General features: G+C 38.8%; 1 long non-coding RNA gene across 1 annotated transcript; it reads left to right on the forward strand.

Moving 5' to 3' along the window:
* The first annotated feature begins 564 nt into the window (after positions 1-564).
* On the forward strand, positions 565-17308 carry LOC137082855 (uncharacterized). The gene is made up of 3 exons (XR_010906416.1): positions 565-895; positions 967-1054; positions 17036-17308. It is a non-coding gene; the product is annotated as an uncharacterized lncRNA (long non-coding RNA).
* Positions 17309-18147: the final 839 nt, after the last annotated feature.

Consider the following 18147-nt stretch of genomic DNA (forward strand, 5'->3'; position numbering starts at 1 on the left):
ATTGATACGCAGGCTTTTTTGCATTAGCGGAATCATACAGATAGGAATTTCAAATAGCATAATATTTAATTTTCATGTATAATTTTTTTATTTATTTATTTATTTATTTTTATTGTGATATTCGTAAAAGAGATAAGAACAGTAAACCCAGCATTATTTCAAAACAGGACTTCTACATGTAGCTATCACGTCACGTGCATAAGAAAATATTTGTTTCACTTTTCCCTACACTGGCAGATTTAAAGAAATAATTGTGCAACGATAGGCTTTGTATCCTTATTAAGAAAAGAAACTACCCGGGCTTCATTCCGCAGTCATCCTCGCTCAATCCTCATTAACTATAGCTATCCCAATACATTTATTTACACGATGAAATTTAAGCAAACACCAGTCTTTAAAACGGTAAAACAATTTGGCACTGATAGTTTCGCACTCTGACAAACGACCTCGGTTATTTCATCGTATTTATGTAAGATTAATATTCCCGGACGTGTCTGTACATGGTGAAACCTGTGTGAAGAAATAAGCACAGGTTTTCGCCTATGAGGCAATGGTGCGCGCAGGTTTCCCGACAGCCTGTTGTTTCGCGGGCGGGTACCACGCACAGAAACCAAGCGCGAATCAAAGGCCTGACAACTTCATTGTTAATTGGAACAGGCTTCTCGCTATGTGTTCAGCGAGGGTGCTGAAAAGCCCGAGATACAAGATGACAAGTGTGAGCACGAAGTAAGGTCTCGTTTAATTAATTTTTCTTTCTCCCTTGGAAGCCGCGCTGTGCTCGTTGGTGATACATTTCGAGTTGTAATTGACGAAATAACTCACAAACTGCAGTATTTCTTCAGCTTGGAGGAGCCTTTGTGTTTGTGGAATCAATGTGGGACTGCCTGCCTCACAGGTATTGAGTGAAAATCATAAATGTAGTCAATTTGACCCAGAGTTTAAACACATTGTTGCACTGCTGTGTAGGCTGCCACACTAGGCCTAATAATTGTGTGGAAGTGGCTCTGCACATGAACTCAGCTGAAACACTGGGCAATGGGCATCTATTGGTAAGGTAAGTGTTTATTGGTTTTAATTGAAAATGTTTATTTTGAGTGTTCATTCACATTAAGAGCACTTTCCATTACTCCCTAAATGCTAAAATTGGTTTTAAGGGTCAAATGTTCAATATTTCCCACTTGAATTGATTTTTCAGGGTATTTTTAATAATATACAGTAAAGCACACATCATGCCCATCAACACCAAATATAAAAGTACTGTAAGATATCACAATAAAGGCTGACCAGAACCCCATTTTTATTTTGTATTCATGAATACACTCATATTTTCTCAAAGACACTAAATTCAGACAGCTAGGGGCCACTTAAGTGTGTGACCAAGGCATTACATCCATAACCAGACCAGCCTATAGTCAATGAATGTGTGGTGGATTGGTTTGTATATTGATATCTTTTTTTTTTTTTCATCTTTCTTTCTGAAGAATTTCAGAAGGCATAACTTTTTTACTGACCAGGCTATGTACGTGGAGACAGTTTAAGTCTTAAATTGATAGTTCACCCAAAAAATGAAAATACTGTCATTAACCCACCCCCATGTTGTTCCAAACCATGAGAATTTTTTTGTGAAACACAAAAGGAAAAAAGAGTGAGACATTTCTCAAAATATCTTCCACAGACCTAGCACTGTTTCGGAACAACATCAGTTTGAGTAAATAATGACAACATTTTCATTTGGGGGTGAAGTATCTCTTTAAGAGAGAATTTTTTGGATAATAATAAAAAATATTCTTAAAATATAGGGTTCTAGTGCTGCTTCTTTCCTCCACATAAGAACCACTCTCAGTTTGTGTGAGGTAACCGTGATGTTTAGTGGACCAAAAATGTTGATTCGACCGAGTTGTTATTTGACTATGCAAAAGCATGGTGCACATTGCACATTTCCCGCTCCCACAATGTCGGCACATGCTTGTGTGGCTTGTGCTGATTATCCAGCCTCCACAACTCCAGATGGATCAACACATGCTGAAAATGCGACAAACTAAGACACAGTTTTCCATCTGACCTCAATCTATCACTTCTGTTTGCCTGTATAAATGTCAGCGTGCTTCCACTCTCCGACTCAGTGAGAAAAATGTAATCATGTTGTCATCTTATAAGTCGTTTTAACAGCCTCATCAGAGTTTGTTTGCATGTTAATCGAGTCAGTGTGGGTGGGCATTGCTTTAACCTGTTGTCATGTATCTTGTCGAAATGCTTCTGCCATGGGCGTACTTGCCTGATAGAGTTAAGTCTGTTGCCCTTCAGTTTTATAAGACTGTTGTTTACAGGTGTGTTTTTTGGGTAAAGGCCCGTTCACACCAAGGATAACTATAACGGTTAAGTATTAAAAACCATGTAAAAGAGCAGAGTCTGATAATAGCACAGAGGAACAAAAAAATATATACCCAGCTCATTCTGCTTCAAAGAGCTTGAGCATTTCAAGAAATGTGTGCTTATAATACTGTAAATAGAATATTATTGTGCATTGGTGCAGATGCTAATATAGTTATAGTCATGTTAGTTTGGACTGATGATCTAGCTTTGTAACACACAGTTTAGGATGTACATGTTCACCATTAACCTTAGAAGCAGATTAGAAGACAAAGGGCGCAGAAATCACCTGTACTGAGCACGAGCCGGGCCGCTTTAATGGTTTTTGAAACGATTACATGCATTCTAATGGAGGACATTAACATGCATGTGTTAGAAACAATAGCATCCCTCATTGTTTCTCCTTTCTTCATTAAAGCTGTAATTCAGTGCAAAATGATTGACTGCCAAGTTTTTTGAACATCAAAGCTTTTTTTAATATGATTTCCCCCTAACCAGAAACCCCATTAAATTAACATGCATTTGGAATCTTTTGCCCAATAAGTTGCTTAATGAATTGTAAGAGGCATTAACAGTGGTCAGGGCCTCACATTAATGTCATTTAAAACTGTGTGTGTGTGTGTGTGTGTGTGTGTGTGTGTGTGTGTGTGTGTGTGTGTGTGTATTGTCTATTTTGATTCGCACTGAGATGTGACGTGTGTGACATGAGTGAGGTCTCCAGTGCTCTTCATGCCCCGTTAATAACCTGGCCAGCTTTGATGTGGCAGTGTGGAGTGAGGTGGCTCTTTCTCCGCATCACTTGTGGCATGTAAATCCAGCCAGCATTTTATCTCTTTACCTGCTGTTCAAGGGGCAACTGGGTTTGCTCTAGCTGCCTGTATGTGCACTCTGTTGAAGCATCATGTAGTCATGAGATGTCACCTACCCAACGGGCCGCTCACAAATGCTTTGCGAAGAATGTGTGCATTTTCTTGTCTGTTCATTTGATAATACTGCCTGTCTGTGTGTGACATTGTTTTAGCTATAAACATGTATTTCTGAATTACTTGTAGCAGTACTTGTTACTAGGCTGGTCTAGCTTGTTTGTACGAAAGCCTGCTTCTGCCTCAGAGGGGGGGGGGGGGGGGGGGGAGACTTTATATAACACACAATTGCATTTTATTTCTCATAATTGTGAGAAGAAAAATCAAATCTTCCAATTATTGAACGTGACTCTCGTGATATGACTTTCTCACAATTGCTTCTTTATATCAGTCTGTGTGGTATGTCTTGTAAATTGTAATATAACTTTATATCTCTCAATTGTATTTATATCAGGCATGGTAATGTTTCTCTATTTTTACAGTCATTTATAATTTCTACTGTTTCTCATTTTTGCGACTAACTTACATCTTTAAATCCTGCAGTCGTAAGATTATGTTTACACTCAGCGGCGTAGCACCAAATTTTGCCGTGATCTGATTGGCTTAAGTAGACGGTGGGTGGAGTCTACGTATTTGTGGATTTTTTTTGAGTCTAGACGCTAGAAATGTTTCAAAATCCACGTGCTGTGCTGCGATCCACAAATGCACAAGAGGAGATCCACAAATGAAGAGGAAGCCATCAACAAATGCAAGGAAGCGATTCACAAATGAATGCAATTTATGCAAGGCAGAGTTGTGTGTTTTTGACATGTGTGGATTTTTTTGTTACTCACAAATATCATTGTATTATAATCTAATTTATTATTGTGAAACTCCTGCATATATTTGTGGATCTCATAATGTTGATTTGTGGAATTATTTATTTTTTGTGAATCGTTTTACATTTATTTGTGGATAACAATATATTTGTTTGGAATAATGCAACAATATTACCCCCATATTTGGGCCCTGCATACAAACCATCTTGCTGGGCCCCTGTACCATGTATGTGTATGTATAGAAAACTGACTTCTAAGTATGACTTCTAATGTATAGAAAACTGTCTTCTAACCCTCTGGCTAAGGCCCTGGTTACTCGGTACCCTTTATCCCCCCAGTCCGACGCCCCTGCTTACATGAGCTGGCGTAGGATTTGAGCGTGCCGTACGCCAACGTCCATATTGATAAATCTCGAAGTCACCATGGTTTTGGGTGTACGCAAGATGTACGCTGGAAATTTGGTGTACGCACTTTTGATAAATGAGGGCCAATGGCCCTCATTTATCAAAAGTGCGTACACCAAATTTCCAGCGTACACCTTGCGTACACCCAAACCCACGGTGACTTTGAGATTTATCAATATGGACGTTGGCGTACGGCACGCTCAAATCCTACGCCAGCTCAGGAGGTGGTGTACGCACGTTTGAGTTAGTGGGGAAATGCGCAGAAAAACAATAACACCACAAAACGCACTGACAAGATATGCTATATTATGACGCACTGTTAAAAACCACAACAACAACATTTAGTGTTTATTTTTGTGCAACATGAACGTCAATGTTTAATTTGTGTGACTTTACCAAAGCGTTTGATCTGTAGGCATATGTATTCCTCCAGTCGCGAGCCGGTGCGCTTTACCTGACGTTTCAGGCCAGCCTGGCCCGGCAGCTGCGCACGGACTGGGACTAAAATAATTCAGACTGACAAAATAATAAAAATGACCTTCTTCTTTTAAATAATAATAAAATCAATAAAAACGGCATTCTTATTCTAAATAACAAGCGTCATTAAGAATAATAATCATAATAATAAGAAAAGAATCTTACAAATTGTCATGTAGTTATTAATGTGAATGAATGGTAGGCTACTCCACATCACATCAGCATCACTATCGTACACCCCAATACATGTGCCGTGATACGAAATTAAATGCTAATTGTTTCAAAACGTGCTGTAAAATAATGCATTGTGATGGTAATTTATCATCCAAACAGCTATTTAAACTGCTGGAGTGCGCTTCTCAACCCCCACACTAACAGTAGCTACTCGTAATTTGGGTCCATATTTTGTTTTTGTAGGTGCCTTTAATCCCACTCTTTAAACTCCCAAATAAAACAATTTCGGGTTTTTTTCTTCCCTGGTGATGGTCTCGATGGGCGCGTCTCAATCATCTCAATAGTTCAGTAGTCAGAGCACTGATCAGGGAGTCAACCCATTGACTCATGTCCTAATCAGTGCCCTGACTAGTGGACTAGTGAGATGATTGAGCGCGCCCGATCTCCACGTCGGAGAAGTTTCGTTTCTTTGCCGTCTTCGGTGTGTCCATGGCGTAAAATGAGGGCGTGCGGGAGGCGGAGACTTGAATATATAGGGGCGTGTTATTCTAATGACGATCGTTTTCAGCCGCGGGATTTATCAAGGGCAAGTATTGCGTACACCTGAATTGCAGAGGTGCGCACAGTTTCATAAATCAGGCGGTGAGAGGAGTGTAAGCATAATCTTACGCCAATATATACACCAGTTTCTACGCAAGATTGATAAATGAGGGCCAATGTGACTAAATCAGTTACACGATTGTTAATGGGATTGAATGAGATTGAAACCGTAGGTAAACTTTGGTTCATCACCTGTCAATCATATTGTTCTTTGACCAGCTCCGCCCAAAGCATCTCCTATGCTTTCGAACGGTGGCAAAACTCTACTCCAGTGTGCATTTGGTTGGTTAAAAACACATTTGTTGTCTTGCGCTAACCCAGAGAGAACATGTCTGATCGCCCTCTTGACCTTGAGATGAATGGCTGCCCAAACCAGTCCCTGCTACACATTATCATTTAAATGGCCCAAGGAGAAGGTTAGGTCAGCTCATTTGATGTTGAAATGCAAACAGAGATCAAAGGAGAGATCTCGCAGTGGCCTATATTTACAGTAGTCGGTCTTGGATTGGTGTGTTCGGTGGCAGAGGTGGAGTGTATTGTCTGTGTGTATGTGTTAGATGAGAGTTTTGTAGGAGGGAAGAGCACATTGTCTGTTTGTTCTGCTTGGTCCTCATGGGTAGATAGCTCATTAACCATTGTGGCCTGGCACAATAGCCAAGAGCGCCGGCTGCATGGGTACAACAAGTCCAGCACAATACCTGTAAACAGCCAGCGGCTTAATTGAAAAAGGCCCCTGGGATCACCAGGCTGTCATAACAATAATAGACTTACATAGATGCATAATATCAAAATTGCACGGGCCTATTGGTGGAGAAGTACATGTGTGTGTGATTGTGGTTTCTCAGTGAAACGGTGGTTTAATGGTGTTGAGACGTTACTCTGCTATTTTAAGAGAGGCATGTGTACTAACTGAGTATCAGCTTACAATATTATCTTGATATCTCATGATATAATAATGTTGCATTTCTTTTTAGTTGGTGCAATAAATATTCTTTAGTTGTGTTAAATGATTTAACAATAATTTATTGGTGTTTTAAATAAATAAGAGAATTATGGCCAGATTTACTAAACGGCAAATTATCATAAAAGAGCGCAATTTTAAAAAATGGGAGTGGAAAGCACTTTGTCTTTGGTTTATTGACAATGTGCAAATTGAACACTGATGCAGCCAGATCATTTCCATAATGAATAACGCAATCTACCAGTTAGCACCTGGTGTAAGATGTTCTCTTTTTTTGGCAGTAATTAATGGCGCAAATACCAGTAAATTGACATGGGTAAACTTTAGTAAATCACAGGGCTGGGTATTGATTCAGATGTTCCGATTCGATTTCGATTCACAAGCCCTCAAATCGATTCGATTATTTTTATTTTAGGTACACCTGAGTAGCCTACATTAAAACAGAACGCATCTCTATATTTCAAATCCATACAATTGTTAAATACAACTTTGATGCAACTTTATTCTAAAAAAAAAACATCTGAGAAGTATTTTATGGATATTGATATATTTATTCTAAAACATAAAAAGGCCGCTTGTCATGTGTGCATTTACTTTTCATTCGCTAGAAACGCGTTCATTATTTTTTTACAGTCTATGGTTAATTCCTGGAGTAGTTGTCGTGGTAACGGACAATACCTTAACGTGCTGACTTAAGTTAACTGTGGACTAATATTAATTGAGGAAATCTGTTTATAATATAAGCTATTAGGGTTTGAATTATTGATCCTGCGCTGTATATGGACTATAATTTGAATATGTCTATAATGGCTAACGTACGTGCTTAAGTGGCTGCTCAATTTTGATCCTAATGCAAGGCAAGCATTCGCGTGTATGTTGTGATATATTTTTAGCGGTTGTGTGCTCGGCTGTGTGTGTGTTGTCACATCAAATGGTTTTGCTGATTTTTAGTATTATTACAGCATTTCACCACAGCATTATAAAAGGCGGCGACGCACCGGAAGCTGCCATTTTAAACACTGAATGGATAAATGATGTGCGCCTCTTGCTCCTTTGTAAGATCACGCAAGGCAAATGGGTGACATCTAGTGGAGAAGACTAGTAATTCGATTTACGTTAATCTTATTTTCAGTGTTAGCGGAAATAAATATGGGGGAAAAAATCGATTCGTGGCCTTTGAGAATCGATTCTGAATTGACCAGATTTTAAAAAACGATTAATCGAAAAATGTTTTTTTTTTTTTTTTTTGCCCAGCCCTAGTAAATCGCATTGCGTGATTCATTGAAATATTCTCCTACCATCAATTTTGCATCTGAAAGGGAAATTCCTACAAATTAATAAGTTCTGTCAAAAAAATTCTGTCAATGCCTTTTCATTGCTAACTTTTCACTGTGTCATTAGTAAATCCTGACAGTAGTTGTTTAATGCCCAAATAATTAATACCCAAAAGAGGGTTTTGCACTGGCGCAAGCTGTCAGTAAATCTGGCCCGTAGCGCACTATTTATTATTTTCTTTTGTGACTGACCACTAAGTTCGTTCTTGCTTCTCTGAGGAGTTCATTCGCAAACACCCGTGGTGACACCCACCAGCTTTTCCAGAGGGGGATGTGTAATAAAGTGGTTGGTTGGTTGTTTCTGGGTCGTCCCACTAAAGATGACCCGGGGCAACAGGACTGGACGGAGAACTCACAGGCCATAACCACAGGCACTGGTAAACTGAGGCAGGTCTTTGGCCCAGCAGTGCCACCTCACATTTAAGGAAAATCCATGTGATCGGTCCAGCTACAGAGACTGCAAGTTATTGGGTCTGAATGGTGCTAATACGCTGGGCTGGTTGGATGCGGGTTGGAACTCTGGTGTCCTATTAATCCTAACCGGGAGAATCATATCAGGTTAGAAGTTCAGGCTTTCATTGTGGACTGTACTGCGGTAATAGGATCTGAAGGTCTTCCCTATAGTCACTCAACACTATAATGAAGATTGTTAGAATAATAGGCTGAAGAGAGGAGATAATTTCCACAATGCCTGTAACACTTTGCTCATAGCAGGTAAAGGAGAATATACATGGGGTGATGGTGGTACTCTTTGAGTAAACATAACTTTGTTGGTTGTTCATAACTTTGTATATGAAACAGCAGTTTCATAGAGCTTGAGCAGGCCATTTCTTTCTTTCTACTTAAAACAGCAGTCCAGTACATCGCCAAAAGTTGTTAAATCACTAAGATAAAGTACTAACTGGTGTACTGTGTTTGTGATTAATTATAAATATATGTTTTAATCTATTTTGTAAAAAAAAAAAAAATTAAAAAATGTTGGACTAACCATGTGAAGTCCAGCTTTCCCAATGTATAGACCCGAATGAAAGCTGGTGTCTCATTCAATTATGTCCCCAGGACATGTCCCCTTTAGGGATCTTTTTTGAGGGATCGCCTCCCAGCGCTAATTGGGTCTAGTTTCACACCAGGTTGATTGGACTTGACACTTAGTGCAGGGTGAGAGCTCCAAAATTCACTGGAGCAAAGAGAGGGGAATAACAATCTAAATTGAATTACTGACCAGTAAATTTGCTAATTATAGTCCATTAGCCTGAACACAGAGAGGTGTGAAGACAATCCAGAGCCACACGCCTCAATGAGACTCCTGACACTTTGACCTAGATTACCCGGAGGACATGTTTAATATGCAGACTGTGTGTGTCTGTACTGTAGGCTATATTCGTGGAACTTTTTGATTTTAGCATAGAATTATAAAAATGTACCCAGCAATTTATAAAATGAGCACAATCCTTACATGTGTTTGTGTGTGTAGTTATAAAGTTTATTTGATCAAAAATACAGTGAAATAGTAATATTATTACAACTTTAAAATAGTTTTCTAATGTAATATTTTAAAAAAAATCTGTGATTGCAAAGCTGAATTTTCAGCAGCCATGACTCCAGTCTTCAATGTCACATAATCCCTGAGAAATTAGTCTAATGATCTGATTTTGTGCTCAAACATTTTTTATTATTGCTGTTGAAAAGAGTTGTGCTACTTAGTTTTTTTGTGTGTGTTTTTTTTTTTTAAACAGCACAACTATTATTGTTCTTAATATTCCTGTCTTGCTTTTTGGGCCACTAAATACTGAAGTAATAATGTTCAAGTTCAATATCATGTTAAATTCCATCACAGGAATACAGCTAATGGATGTGTCATATGTGTCTCATATTTTCTCCAGGATTATAGAATAACTCTTAAAGCTTTTATCAAAATAAATTTAATTTAAGCTTCCCAAGTGGAATGGCAGTAGTGCCTTTATGAAGAAGTTGGTTTATGTTTAAGAAGGCTTTTTTCACCCTTCCTACCATCATTCTTTCACTGTCACTTGTTTGTTTTGCCCTGTCTGTGAGTTCAACCATTCAGGGATGAACCAGGTCGTATTATCTTGTTATCTAGAGGAGTAGAAAGATGGATATTCCTACATGAGGTCACTATACATAACACCAGCACTTTAGAGGTCTGTTCTGGTGTGATCTTTTGTTCTGCTCCTGACACTCACCTCTTCTCCTAGAAGTCAAACCCGTTTGAGTGTGCAGTATATCAATTAAAAAGCTCCTTTTCTGCCCTTTGGAGGGGATGGGGGTACAGGTCCAAATATTTACATTAGGGCATATCAGTTTGACGACTGTGCGGCGGAGCGGAGAGAAGGGCCATTTGGTGTAGCAGAGAGGCCATTAGCAGAGTTAAATGGCTAGAAAGAATCTGGACCAGACAGCTTTCCACACAGGATCATTCGGCCGCAACCCCGTAGATGGATAAATACTTCCGTCATGCAGTAAATACAGTCGTGAACAAAGACTTGGTTTGTAAATTAGTTTGTTGATGAGGAAACATCTTTTCAACACCTTTTGCATTTGCAGTTTAGGCTGGTAAATGGTGTAATAAAAGGGTCATGTACACCATCTCCCCCAAATACATACACACACACACACACACACACACACACACACACACACACACACACACACACACAGAAAAAAATTATAAAAGCAACACATTTGTTTTGCCCCCATTTTTCATGAGCTGAACTCAAAGATCTAAAGCTTAGAACATACTCTGCAAGAACAAAGAAATGTGTTTGTTTTCTCAAGGTGGCAAGAACAAGAATAAAGTTCGTACATTCCATACTTCACGAGAAAAGCAGGTGCCGATCATCTGCGTTTCTCTGCATTAACCACGCCCACATTAGATGTAAGACACCCGCAAGAAAAAAGTTCTGCTTAGGTGATGTGTGGCGAGAACTAGCTGCAAGAACTCCCAAACCAGGGCTGCGAGAACAAAATTACGTAATTTTGTTCTCGCATCCCTGGGAGTGAAAACTTTTTTTCTCTGTTCTTGTGCAATATGTTGCAGCCTTAAGACTTTTTCTATGTACACAAAAGGATTATTTCTCTAAAATATTGTTCACAATTCTGCCTAAATCTGTGTTAGTGAGCACTTCTCTTTTTGCAGAGATAGTTCATCCACCTCACCGGTGTGGCATATCAAGATGCAGATTAGACAGCATGATTATTGCATAGGTGTACCTTAGGCTGGCCACAGTAAAAAAAAGGCCACTCTAAAATATGCAGTTGTACTCTATTAGGGTCCCAGGGGGTCCACCATTTGCCTCACACAGTGCAATACATCTCCTTTGCATAGAGTTGATCAGCTTGTTGAGTGTGGCCTGTGGAATGTTGGTCCACTCCTCTATAATGGCTGTGCGAATTTGCAGGATATTGGCAGGAACTGGAACACTGCCGTATACATGGGTGACATGTCTGGTGAGTATGCTGACCATGCAAGAACTGGGATGTTTTCAGCTTCCAGGAATTGTGTACAGATTCTTGCAGCATGGGGCCATGCATTACCATGCTGCAACATGCGGTGATGGTTGTGGATGAATGGCACAACAGTGGGCCTCAGGATCTTGTCACGGTATCTCTGTGCATTCAAAATGCCATCAATAAAATCGTTCGTTGTCCATAACATACGCCTGCCCATACTATAACCCCCACCGCCACCATAAGCCGCTCTATCCACAATGTTAACATCCGCAAACCGCTCACCCACACAATGTCATATACGCTGTCTGCCATCTGCCCTAGACAGTGAAAACCGGGATTCATCCGTGAAGAGAACACCTCTCCAAAGTGACGTTGAATGTGACTCTTTGCCCACTCAAGTCGGTTATGATGACGAACTGCAGTCAGGTTGAGAACCTGATGAGGACAATGAGCATGCAGATGAGCTTCCCTAAGAGAGTTTCTGACAGTTTGTGCAGAAATTATTTGGTTATGCAAACCTATTGTTGCAGCATGATAATGCACGGCACTGTGTTTGCTGCTTGTCAGCGACAGAGGGAGGAGAAAACAGGGATGATTGTTGGGTTAATTGTCACAGCATTAAAGCATGCTTGCAAGAACTTAATTTATTTACAAAAAATATCCTATATCACAAAGTTTTTTTCACTAAATTCCACAATTCCTAAATCACTAAACCCTCACAGGGGTGAAGGATAAATGCCAGCAGTAGTGAGCTTACTTCTTGTTGCAGACTTTGTTGTCTTACAAATTTGAGATTGTTGAGATCTCTTGAGGCTCTTTCTTGATTTTTCAGCATTAGAAAAGACAGACAGGTTGAAGTCAGTCAGGTAAGGACTGTTGTTAAGGCCTAATCTTAATCTTACAAGAGACCAGGGATCTTCCTAGGGATTAGTTAGTGTGAGAAGTGAGTTTGTAATTGTTTGGACTATGTGCTACAAGTAGGCCTTGTAGTAAAACATATCAAAGTTTATAGATTTCCTTGGGGAGAATGAAATGGTAGATTACCCTTGGTTGAAACTGGAACTTTGCAAGTCAATAAGTCAAATATATTAAAATGGCTTGCATTTTATGTTTGAGTTATTTGAGTTTGGAAAGTGTTACATTCATCTTCTGTCTTTCTTATAGAGGACCAAATTAATATATTAGGAATTAAATTCTTCTGAATGTAAATTTTTGTACTTAATAACATTTTGTAAATAACTGTAAGGGAAACATCAGACACGACTTCTCTCTTTCAAAGGCCCTTTGATGCACAGAGATCTGCGCTCCCTCTTCTCGTTTGTTTGGTGTTCATTGTAAACTCTGCTGCATCAGTGGTGGATCTCCATCTGTAACATTCTGTGCCCAGCTTGAGATGACTATGCAGACAGGAACAACACATTGGCCTGGAGTGACTTTAGAATAGTTAGGCTGCTGTGGATCCTCTGCATTAGAAAGATTATTGTTTATCCCTCTCCTCTCATAGTGACATCTCCACTCTTCTGAAATTATGAACGCTGTACAATTCCCCTCCAGGTTGCTTTTCTGGTTTGTGAGGTGTGAACGTAAACGTAGGTGGAGGATAAAAGATGGTCTTTCGAGAACATCATTAGATAAGTCAGGACCTAGAGAGCCATATCTGACCCCTGAGGCACAAATAAATGCATTGATCATTATCTTGTATCTTATTATGTCTTATCGGACCATTTGTAACAACAGGAAACTACTACTACCTCTTGTATAGATCAAGTAGCATGTGTTAACAGGCAACACTTTCCTACTCCTCATTGTATTGTTTTTTTTTTTTTTTTTTTTTTTTTTTTATTCTTTCATGTTGTACAAATCTTATTAGCTATGCATGTTAAATCAGTACCATAATGTTATTGGCAGATATTATCATTATTGGTCAATTACATTTCCATTGGTTTTAATCAAAAGTGGAGCATTACCTATTTTTCAAAGAGCCAACTCTATTGTAATGTACCATTAGCAGAATTATTAGACAACTATAGGAGTAAGCGTGTGTTTTTTTATCCCGGTGGGGACTTCAACCTGAATGCACACTGACTCATGGGCCAACACAGACCCTAAATTGAGGTCCCCAACAAGCTTATACATCATACAGAATGAGTTTTTTAAATGTATTTTTCTTTTTCTGTGATGGGTAAGTTTAGGGGTAGGGTTAGTGTAAAGGAATATACCGTTTGTACAGTATCCCAACAAAGATGGCTAACCAGACGTGTGTGCGCGCGTGTGTGTGTGTGTGTGTGTGGCCTGGTAATCCCTACGTTATGGGGACAAAATGTCCCCACAAAGATGCCAATATCCGAAATCCTTGTCCTTGTGGGGACATTTTTAGGTCCCCATGAGGAAAACATAAATCCCACAGAAGGAGTTTTTTTTGAGAAAGTAAAAATGCTGAATGTTTCCTGTGATGGGTAGGTTTAGGGGCAGTGTAGGGGGATAGGATGTACAGTTTGTACAGTATGAAATCCATTACGCCTATGGAAAGTCCCAATAAAACATGGAAACGTGTGTGTGTGTGTGTGTGTGTGTGTGTGTGTGTGTGTGTGTGTGTGTGTGTGTGTGTGTGTGTGTGTGTGTGTGTGTGTGTGTTCCTTGTTTGGCAAAACTTGTGAGGACACAAATGTCCTCACTTATATAGTAAAACATGAAAATGACCCACTAGTGAGGACATTGGACTGGTCCTCACTAGTTTAAAAGGCTTATAAATCGGCCAAAACATGTTTTTATTTAAATCTGTTGTTCTGCACATGTTTCTGTGACGGGTAGGTTTAGGGATAGGGGTTGGGTTAGGGGATAGAAAATATCATTAACCTGATATAAAATCAATGGAAGTCTATGTAATGTCCTCACTAATATAGTGAAACAAACGTGTGTGTGTGTGTGTGTGTGTGTGTGTGTGTGTGTGTGTGTGTGTGTGTGTGTGTGTGTGTGAGTGTGAGTGTGATACTTGTATATGGTTTCACATCTTCTTTGCATTAACTAATGCTTATTGCATTAAAAATAAATAAAACATAAACACATAAAATTAAAAACATCTTTAAAAACATCTAAAACACTTTTAAATGTAATATAGCTAATTTCAAAATTACTGTTTACAAAATTACTGTTACTGTGCATGTGATGTCCAAATGTACTTTTAGCATTTATTAGTAATTTATAATATCAGCCATTTATTAATATGGGTTGTGCATTGAATGAAAATAATAGGCTTATCAGTATCGGCCAAATATTTTACATTTGTTTAACCCTAGGTGCTCCCCATTAAATTTTTTTTAAATTTTATTAATTTTTTAATTATTTTTTGGTGCTAGTAATTTCATAAATTTAATTTCCTTTGAATTTGGTAAAATGTTGCTAAACAGGTGACTTAAAGAAATGTCTGCAAATTTGCTCCATATTATTTTCATATCTTATCAATCAAAATTAAAAATGTTTTTTAAAAAGTCAGTCTAGATCCATTGTTAGAAAAAAATGATGTTTAATACACATTTATTATTCATTTTAACCTGGATTTAAGCTCTGAAAAAAGCTTTGACAGTTAAAATGCATGGGATTGTTAGCTATGGAGGGAGGTAAGCAAACATTTGCCAAAAACTGACCTTGTTTTAAATTCCCTAATTAAATGCCTCCTCCTGAGTCACACTGTTGGTTAAAAAGACTGCCATGATGAATCTTTGTGGCATCGCTGTCATCCAGTCAAATCAACTCAAAAACCCAATTATCGTGATGAGACACAGGTTGTAATGCTGGTTAAAGTTGGTTTGGTTGCACATGCTGGCTCATATTTTAAAAAGCACACTGGAGAGAAAGCTGAATTTCCAATTATCATAACAAGAATATTCTCATATAAGGGCAGACAGCAGAAGAAAAAAATGCTTTTTATTCTGCATGATTTGGCAACTTAAGGAGGTCAAGACGTAAATTTGTGTAGCCTTGAGCTATATTAAGTCTGCACAACAGCAGGAAGGGGGATGAGGGCTTTGTCTTTTAACATGAGCACTGGATGTTGTTGCATGTACTCTGGTGTGCTCACTATATCTCTCAATCTCCCTTTAGGTAACACGAAAGCATGGCCTTTTGAATACCCCATGCAGGGAATGTCGATTTAGAATGTGGTTATCAGTGGATTTTGTTGCCAGAACAAATTTAGGAAATAACATGTCATTGATTAAATCATCTGTTTCAAAGGGAAAATAGGGGAGGTAGGTGTAAAATATGTTTGGTGAGCACATTTTGTATGTTGTGCTGTGAAATGCAGTGAAATTAAATGGTATCCATAGCTGACATTGATTTTTCCCTTAACGGAATGCAAAGAGGGGGAAAAGAACGTCAGAAACTACATGGAAAGAAAAAAAAGGTCAGTTCATAAAACATGATTTCATCTTTTCTCAACAAAGGTAGATTTAAAAAAAAAAAAAGGATTATCAAGGCATGTATCAGTCAATTTGTATCTGTAGTATCAATGGCTCCACCTTTTTTTCTTTTTTTGATTTGAGTGAAATAAATAAATAAGCAGCAAATATGTTTTCAACATTGATAATAACAAGAAATGTTTCTTGAGCACCAAATCAGTAAATAAAAATGATTTCTGAAGGCTCGTGATACGCTGAAGACTAGTGTAATGGACGTTAATAATCGAGCTTTGCCATCATAATAAATTATAATATATTATTAAAATAAAAATAATTTTAAATAGTTAAAATTTAATAATTCGTTTTTTTTTTTTGGGGGGGGGGGGGGGGGGGTTGTATTTTTGATCAAAAAAAATGCAGCCTTGGTGACATCTTTCATAGGAGTGTAACGATACATATCACGATACCGAACTCACAATATGATATTGCAATACTCCAAGAAACATGGTAAAATGTTAATAAAAGATTTACTGTTAGAGTGTAAAATATGTTATTACATTGGGTTGGAAATAAATAGGCTTGGACTTGGAGCTGGTAACCCAATGCACAGGACATCTTTGACACCAGAATAAAAATATTCATGATTCTGAAGCTGAAAATACAGAATTATTTTTGACATATATGGTTACACTCTGTCACTGACTAGATGTATTTAAAATAATGCAGGCCACTTTTTATTGGTAACGTAAGACTATGTTTGGCATTATAATGACAAATATTGCCCCATTATTATACATTATATTCAACATAGTAGTTTAATGTAGAACTGACACTAAATCTCTGTAAACGTTTCTTTTTTTTCTCACACTTTTTATTTTGGGTAAACTATACACAGCACAGATTGTCACTATCCATGTAGCATTTTTGTATTGCGATATATTGTAACACGATATATTGTTACACCCCTATAGTCTTTCATTAAAAATATTAAGGACTTCAAAGGTAGAAGAATATTTATATATTACTGTATGTGTTGAGGGGCATGATATTTGCAGCTGTCTTTGTACATGCTCAAATAAATGAATTAGTGCCTGGATTTTGCTGTGCAGCACAAGATATAAGCACTAGGAAGAACAAGCCAGATTCCATGCACTCTGTCTCTACAGATCCTGTCACTGTCAGTGGATCCCAGGCTTCTCGCCCTGAGAAACAGCCCAGCCAAGCGGGCAGGATTGAACACCAATACACCCGACGAACCCCAGGCTTTTCGTTTGGATCTATTCTGTAGCCCCGCCCTCTCACCCTAAGCCATTCATCCAGTCTGTACATGACAGTTTCATACATCCCCTGCCAAAAATATTTCCTGGATGCACTGTGATCCATGACGCTATCAGCTTTCTGACCTCCGAGTTTGTCTCGCACTCTTTTTTCCTTTTTTTTTTTTTTTTTTTTTTAATCCGAGCATGTCAACGGTTTCTTACCGGCTTTCAAGATGCTGCCCCCTCAGTGTGTGTTCTTGCGCCTGTACAGCCTCACGAGGTTTGTTTGCGTGTCTATTTGATTCCACTCCATGAACACGTTCTTAGAGATGCACTCCATAAGATAAAGAGAAGCACAGGGTCTTGTCATTCCTCCACAGCTTAATCAGGAGCTACACAGAGGAGAGGAGCACAGCGGCACGGACCTTCCTGATCATTCTAATGAGGACCCCTGGCAATGCAGTCAGCGAAGTATAATTGACTTGTCCGTCTCTTATTTTCATAATAGACACTCCCTGACCCAGAGCACATTTAGTTTGCTATGAGAGATGTCAGAAAGCATTGGAAGTTTCCTCTGCACATCCATTAAATCTGAAGGCATCCCACCCTGTCTTCGGCCGGCCTGCACCGTCATTAGCTGCCCAGCTTATTATGCAGATGGAAGATGTTAGTAAATGATTCTCAGATTGTCTGAAAAACTTACATGCCTGTACACACCCTGCACCCCCTTCACCCCAGAGCCTTTCCTAGGATCCAACCAGGCCCAAAACAAAAAAAAAGCATTTCTTTGCTCTGAAAAAAAAAAAAAATACATATAAATAATAAAAGCGCTGCAGTGCCCCTCGACGTGAAAACCTGGTGAAGCGTGTGGATGTCATTGCTGTTGCAACAAGGCCTGCCATCTACCTTTCAGGACCAATTGAAATCAAATTACATATTTTTCGCGGAGGTAAGGGTTAGCCAGCGAGGGTGAGCCCTGGATCTCTGTCCCTGCTAGCTGATATGAAACAGAACAGCTG

The sequence above is a fragment of the Pseudorasbora parva genome, chromosome 7, assembly GCF_024679245.1.
Source record: "Pseudorasbora parva isolate DD20220531a chromosome 7, ASM2467924v1, whole genome shotgun sequence".
In the NCBI taxonomy this organism is placed as follows: domain Eukaryota; kingdom Metazoa; phylum Chordata; class Actinopteri; order Cypriniformes; family Gobionidae; genus Pseudorasbora; species Pseudorasbora parva.